We start from the raw sequence: 8,803 nt of genomic DNA on the forward strand, positions 1-8,803 counted from the left end.
GGGATCGTTTTGACCGACCTTGTGACGATAGTGGGTAAAATGATTTCATTTCGTTTTTTGTCAAACAGTTCACGTAAAATATTAACTGTTCTTTTACATTGCATCAAAGATTAGTATGAAAACAAAAATATGTGGTAAATTCATCTAAATCAACACATTCAAGACCTTTACATGATGGGAGATCATTTTATCTATTATAATTTTACACACAAAATAGGGATCCTAAAGGGGATCATTTTACCCGTAACGACATATTTGAATTTCGTCGTAAAATATGAAATAATAATTAAAATAATTTTAAAAGTTTTGAAATGTAAATTATGAAAATGTGGTTCAATTTTCGATTCGTTAGACATATTACAAAAAATTTTGTTTCGGTATATCTCTGGTTTTGAATTTGAAACATTTGGAGTTGCGTGTAATGAAAATTAAAATCGAATGTTAAATAATGGTTTTCGACTGTTTTTATCAAACACATGAAAAATTTTTAATAAAAAAAGAAGACGGCTAAAATAACAATCAGCTTGATAACATTATACTTACAATGAAATAAGTGTATTAAATTTAGTTTATTAAATAGCAACTTTTTTGTTCATATACCTAACAAGTTGCATAACTTAATAGTCACATTTTTATCTTCTGGAGATTGGAGTAGCCCTAAACTTCCATGAAAATAATTTTTTTAACGAAACTATGGAATCATGACATCGTTAAACATTCATTTTATTCTATTTTAGTCAATTTTCATGGTTTGATTGTATTTTTAAGTGAGATTGTTCTCGAAAAAGGTTAGCCGGCAATTTTTAAGTTTTTTAAACTTAAAAAATTTGCAAACATAATAATTACTTTCTAGATTTTAAAAGCCTGAAAATTATTGCTCCTATTAAATGACGTCTCTATGGTGATTCGTAAAAAGTGGCGTCATTTTTGTTTAATGAGAAGTTTTAAACGTTCATATTTTTCATATTTCTACAGATTTTCAAAAACCGATTTCACTATCTTGTAGGTACGTGAAGTGAAACCTCTTCCTCTAAAGCAATTTTTTGTTAATATCTCTATTGGAAGCGTGTAACCTTGCCAAAACTCATTCACTATAAGCCATGTTTTTATCGTAAACGTCTAATTTAATAACTAACTTTTCAACAAAATAATATTGCGATTAAGAATTCCTACCCGCAGTAAGATAAGCTTATTTTGACCCATTTGTATGATGTTATTTTCATATCTAACAGATGTTTAGATTTATTGTTTTATAAAATGATAACAAAATATTTAGATTTAGAAGTTATGTTTAATAATAAGATAGGTATTTGCATATACCATAATTTTGCAGGTGTTCAAAAAATATAATTATTGAAAAAGATTATTCATAAATAATATACTAACGAATAGGCTTATTATTTTAATATGCATCAAATGATACAAAACATTGTTTTGTTTAATCATGCATATTAATTGTAATTTAATATTTATATTATTTATTATTTTTTTGTATGTGAATAAACGCTAATATGCTAGTGTGAAATTTTTAAAAATAATTCACACACATAAGTCAAGTGTGAACTATGATTATAATCATGATGCAAAAAATACCCGTTAAAAACTGATCGGGTCTGATGGGATCTTTTTATTTTATTTTTATACCATGTATATATGAAATATATCATAGTATATTAAGTTTAGCCCCAAGTTTGTAACGCTTAAATATATTGATGGAATCATTACAAAATATTTTGAATTCTTAAAAATTATTTTTAGTTCTATTTTATCAACTTAATCAAAATATTTGGTAATAATATCGTTATACTATTATAAAATTTATAAAGTTGTGAACAATTATGAACCGTGTCCTAAAGCTGTCACATTAGATGCGTAAGATCAGAGGCAGGATCAAATTCTAAGAAGAAAATTTGTTTTAATTTCGACTGGATTAACAAGATAGAGCTTTGTTTGTAATTTTTAAATTTGTGTATTAATACTAGTCAACTTGAATTTTTTTAACTAAAACATAGTAGTCGAAAATACTTACTTACCTTCTTAGTGATACGTTAGATTAAAAAACTGCAGCTTCTATTGGAAATTTAATCTTTATTTCCATCTAATTTTGTAACGCGATAGTTTTGGTTTATCCATAATTGATATTGTATTGCATATCGTAAAGACACTTAAAGGTAAGAGAAAATTGAATATCCATTTTCACTTTTAAATTTATTTAAGTAATCCATTTATTTATTTATGTTTTAACATTCCAAAAATATAGAAAAATTTTAACTAAATTATGAAATACATAAAAATGCTTCTACTTACACAAAAATTATAAATATTGATTAAAGAGAAATAATTGTAAACGAAGTAATTAATGAAATATACAATTATGGTAAGATATTATCAGTTAAATTTTTTAAATTTATGTCTCAATTCCTCACGTTCATGGACGTACCCAGATTTTGCTACAAAGGAAGCAGTAAAAAAAGTGCTTTGGGCAAAGCATAAATATTTAGCCTAAAAATTGCATAAATTCAACCCACAAAGGTTAGAAAAAATTAGTTGGAGGTACAGTAGTCCCAACAGGGAATTAAAAAAAATTTGCATACTCAGTTATGATACTTTTTTTATATTTTGGTTTTTGGGACAGAGGGACAGAGGACACTAAAGGAAGTTGTCTATATGCTTAATATTTCAGTTATTATCAGTATGACGATAATCTTTTATTCAACATCTTTTAAATTGCATCTTAAATTCGTTGTATTACAACGAATAATTAAATTCTAAGAATAATTTATTTTATTTTAATTCCTTTCAATTTTATTAAAACTTGTAACATTTTTAATTTTAAATTCCTGTTTAAACTATTTTGACTAAGTTTTAGATAAAAGCAGCACATTCGGTCAACGGAAAATCTTTGATTGCAAATAGATCCGAAAATATAATAATAGTTAAAGATATCTTTAAAGAAAATAAAATTGTCTACAAAAAAGATTCTTCTTAGTAGAAAAGTTTCATACTTTTCAAAGGAACCGAATAAGGCTCAATTGAAGAGTTATGTGTTGCTGCAAATGCATGACATCCGTTAGGACAGAGACGCGTAGAATAGTATTATTTGGACATACAATTTTGATACTTGCACAATGGAAATGGTCTTTCTAATAGGAAAAATAAAATTAACAATTTTTGAAAATTTTCGACTTATGCAATATTTTTAAGTCAATCCAGTAATAAATGCGTTAAGAAACTTTTGGAAATTTTACATTTTCATTAAATTGGTTTCCTGCTTTATGAGGGTTTTATTTTTATGAATAAGGTATAACATACATTTGAAGGAATCGAGTTTTTCGACCATCGTTTTCTCTACCATGTAATACGTCAAAAGGAAGTCATTGGTGACACAATATCTATGAAAAAATGGCTCAAGTGTCGAAAGGGTTTGAAAATTGAATGCAATTGCAAAAAACGCTTGAAAAATTACTTTCAGTTTCTTTAGTTATACTGCTCTATTACCTTATCTGTTTCTTCTTTACAATATTATCATTTGTGCAAAAATCAAAAGTCCTTTGACGTTTTTTTCGATATAAAACTGATAGAATTTACAGTCAATAGAATTAATGAAGTTGTATAAGAAGGAGAAATGGTAAATCAGTATTTATTGTTTATTATTTATGATAATTTATATTTTATGATCGCCATGAAAATTTTTGGAAAGTTATTGACTTCTTGAATGACGCATCAATGCCTCAAAGGTAATACATAAAACGAACCCACTTATTTTATAATTTTAATTTAACATTTATTTCATAATATTGAAGTACTTTCACTTAAACAGATTGATTATGGTAATTTTGAACTGTGGAAATAAATAATACATTCATGACTCATTCCTATTCTACCATTATTTATTGGAATTTATCCGTCAGCGTATACACTATGTCTACGAGTAAACCTTCAATAATATTATCTTTTATTTATTTTATTAATAATAATTTTCTTACTCACATCTTACACCATACGAATAACTTCCCAATATAAAAAAAACAGTTAAAAAAAAAAAACTCGATCGACTCGAAACGACCGATCGTTACGAAATTCTTTTCGGATCATATTGCCGCTAATACGCTTCGCTCGAAACTGTCGAAAAATGATCACGAACGTAAGTACACACTCATACTTCTTCTCCGAATTGGTGTTGTTGCCTTTTCCTGACCATGAAACGTAAAGATATGTTGAAAATTTCGATGACATCCAGACATAATAATGAGATACTTATAAGGTGATAGTGTGGTAGTGATCGGTTTCGAGAGTCGTCCGCGCGAGTGTGGATGAGGGGCTTGAGAAAGTTATAAAAAGCTAAAAGGAGTTACACAGACAGACAGACAGACATATCACACACACACAACGGTCAAACTTAAAACACCCCTTTTTTTTAATTTGGGGGTTAAAAACATCAAAAATGAATTTGTATGGAGCTTAATACTTGTGCGTCGCAATACTTTGCGCATCAGATATTGATATTAATTTGGAATTTTCCTTGATAATAATTATAGATATGATTATTTTGTGGTAAATCTAGTAAATAGTATTCATAGATAAATACGTACACCATAAATTATTAGGAATTTTCTAATACTAGCTTATAAAAGGAACTTATAAATTTTTATTATTTTTTTAAAACATTTATTAACATTAAGTTCTTAGTAATAAAAGTGTTTAACGTACAAAGTGTTTTTTTTCCACTATATGATAATAATTACACAAAACCACTTTTGCCGTTCGTATAATATGATAGTTTGCTGATAGTTACAAAGGAAATATCACGAACACATGTAATATGTGTACCTATCTTTTCTTTTTATCTTACCATAATTTATGATTTAATCTCTGCAGTAGGTAAAATTATTGAAATACAGTATGGACTTGTGATTGATTTCTCGTTATTATTTGTTGAGTGATTTATTCGTTATTATTCATATGGTAAGTGCGTGACAGAACTTGCTGTTATATTCGGAGAGGCCATGAGTATTCAGGATGTTCTGTTATTCATAGCCGAAAATTATACCATTAAATTAAGCTTATCAAGACAAATCGAACAGTTTTTTACTAAATTTCGATCTGAGACCTGATTCGGGAGATGTGGCTATGGAAAAATAGAAAGATTTATGAATTCACAAACCTATCAAATTCATTAAATTAGTAAGTGTCGCTTTAGACTATAGAAGGGGTTATCATAAAACAATAATTGAATGTAAATTGATTTAATTGGGTAGCGAATACTAAAAATAATATTTTGTTGTCTTTATTTATAAAGAAAATACAAAAATAGTACAAACCTATTTATCAAATTATTTCACCAATACAGTCACACTTAGATGTGGAAGGTATCAAATTATATATTAACATAGGTATGGGAGAGTTAAATTGTGTAATACATAACCCATAATGTCTTAGGATAACAGTCGAAGCTTATATGTTCAAAAGAACATATTTTGATATACGTTGCGTTCATTTTACAAAGAGGATAATCAGTATTGCTATATCTTTAATTTGGAAAATTGAATCGAAAAATCATACTTTTACTAAAGATATTTAATACAAGTATTTTCTTAAATTATTAAATTAATCTTCTCGCAAACGAAAACTGATGTTAATTAACTCATATATCATCATAGTTTCGATTTATACGTAAACTAATTCCATCGGATCCGGTTTTAGTATCTCTGTATACGATCAACAACTGTTAGTATATCATTAAGTATATTTATTTGAATACCTAAAATCAATTAGTCATCAATTATAATTTATAATTCTCCGAATAATTTAATAAGATATCTCAACATATGTAATTTGTAAAATGATTTTAATACTGTTATTAAAATGACGTCAGTTTTATGTTTTATGTGATCTTTAAAATGTGGATGTTGTATTAGACAATCAGACGTTCTATAAAGTCTTTCAATAAGAGTGATACGTTTTAAAATTTATATTAAAAAATTCAATTTAACTTTTCTACAAGAAGTGCTTAGTATTTAGTTAGACACTTGAATTATACGTTGATTGTTGATTTTTTAATGCAATGCAAAGAAAGTAATAATTAATTAATTAAAACAGAAGTTTTTCACTGCACAAATGAAATAAAGTAATGTTAAACGAGTCGTGGTTGACATTTTCAAAATAGTTTATTCATAGTAAAATTTGAATATCAATGCTTCAAAATAATACAAAATATTTATCATTCTTATTGGAAGACCCTACATAATAAAATCATACATAGTGTAGGAAGACGACTAGTTATTGGGTACAAATTGGTACGGGGAGTAATGAACAAATGCTCTACTATAAAGATTTTTTCTCAATTTACGATAAAATTGCTTACTCAAAATTTAAGCAATAAGAAATATACACAAAGTATTGAAATGAAAAAGATTGTTTATAAAAAAAGAAGACAACTTTAACTAGAAAATTTTTATTGAAAAGCACACAGGCTCGATAAAAAGCATTCAACCAACAGAATTCTAGTAAAATTTCGACACTTTTTTGGGATATTTTTGTAAAAGTTTGATAAAAAAAACATACAAAATTAAATCGGTCGATTGAACGTTTCAGATGTTCTTTTATATGAAATATCTTTCTTATCTATATCCGCATAAAATTCTTTAATTCCAAGTAAAATCAAAATTAACAATTATGGGTTTTTCATACAAAGTATTTTTATACAATTTTTTATTTTGAATATTTTTTAAGGAGTACTGAATCTCGTATAGTTACAAAACTTGTTTTTATATAATGCACAATCTACTTTCGCGTAATTTTTTTAAAATTCTCAATAAAATTAAATTAAGAAGAAGAAACCACGGTTTTTATCCAAAATATTTTCTTTAATTTTAAAGATTTTCCTTGATTTTATTATAAATTTTCATATATTTTATGTATAAATTTTAATTTTGATTTTTCGGCTCAATTAAAAAACCTTTCTGTAATTCATAACTGATAAACATATGGCGAACATTTTAAATTAAAAAGTTGTTCTTTATAAAAACACAACAATTTTGTGTTTGAAACAAGTTTTTGTAAACCAGATAGTTTAGATAGGAATTGATAACAAAAATACCTTATAAAACCCTTTAAAAAACTACAAATCATAGTTTTTTGCGCGTTTCTTGATTCAATTTGAACAAATAATGTTCTTAATAGAAAAACAAACCACTTTTATTGGAATTTTTTCGAAGAGTGGCTAGATTCTGTAGAAGACATACCTACGAAAAAATATATATTTGTGTAAAACTTTTCAGTCGTTTTTGCCTAAACTGTACGGTTTGGGGAAAATATTTCGAACCAAAAATGTTTCCCTTTTAATCAATAATAACTTTCTAATTTGAAGTGTTCATCTACTTATTATTAGGTATGGAATAGAGTCAGCTTTTCATGGAGCCTGAAAACCTGGATCAACATTTTTTGCGTGAAACAGTCTTAAAGCTTATTTTTCGAGTTTCAAGCCTATGACAACTATAAAAGAGACACCCTGTATAGATTAGGGTAGTAAGGGATGCAAAAAAACTTAGAGTAGTCTCCCAATACCTTAAAATAAACGTAAGATGGATGAATTGGTTGTCTAGTATAGATGAATAAGGTCCATTGTGTACCAATCAATAAACGATATCTAAATATTTATGGGTAATAAATGCGTTTTCTGTATAGACACACATAGCAACATTTCGTTTACATTCATCATATTATATTATATTGGTACATTGATTGAATAGTAATTATACAAACATATCTTTATTCATCACAATTGACCGGGATCTTATAACGAAACGAAATTTATCTGATATATGTCAAATTTTATGGAAATTAAAGTTTTCATTTTTTGTGTTTTTTTATGATGATTTTTCTGCCAGATAATGGGTTAAAGATAATTAATGGCACAATATGACCAAAAGGTTGAAAATGGAAATTATATTGTAAATAACAAAACTATTTCAATCTTTCCTAAAATTGTACGCTGTTTGCCATTGAAAAACAAAAAAAAGTAGAAAATCGAAAAAAAAGATTTGCAGCGTAAACTTGGAAATTGGTTAAAAATTTTGTAAAAGTATTATGATTTTTCTATGTATATTCATAGGGAAACCGTATATAAATTTTAAATGAGAAAAAAATTTCTGTGAGATTCTGAAAATTTAGAAAATATTATTATTTTACAGGATTTTCAAGCATAGTTATTGAAGTTATTTTTGGAAATATGGATTTATATTGTCCGTTAAGTCCCATATGTAGCCTTGTTCTTGTCACTTTCTAAAATTAAAAAATATCCGAATATAATTTGTCAACAATTTTCTTTCTTAAATCATTCGAAATTCTTTAAGCTATTGTATTGTCATTATTTTATTATTTCTCTTCTAATATCGTTGACACATTAACAATTCTCAAAAAAAGCAGACAAAAAATCCTGGGAATTGTGCTTTGTTATGGGATCATGGTCTATAACATTAACATATCATATACCTATTTAATAATTATACTTTAGTCAAATACTTACTATTTATTGGCATGGTATATACATTTTTATTAAACAATCATTTATACACATATATTAATCATAGGTGGAACTAAAAAGTTTTTTAATGGGACACCGAATTGTGTACGAAAAAGTTGATTTCATTAAACATTTTTCTATATTTTCTATTTATTTTCCATAGTCCATTGTGAAATTGTACAGCTACAGTTTTCTCTCTCCCAGGTGTGTTTGAAACATCGAATCCATCTTATTTTTAGCATTTTAACTACTTGTTCCTAAAGTACTTTTATTGAATAT

Source organism: Chrysoperla carnea, chromosome 5 (genome assembly GCF_905475395.1).
Source record: "Chrysoperla carnea chromosome 5, inChrCarn1.1, whole genome shotgun sequence".
Lineage (NCBI taxonomy): Eukaryota > Metazoa > Arthropoda > Insecta > Neuroptera > Chrysopidae > Chrysoperla > Chrysoperla carnea.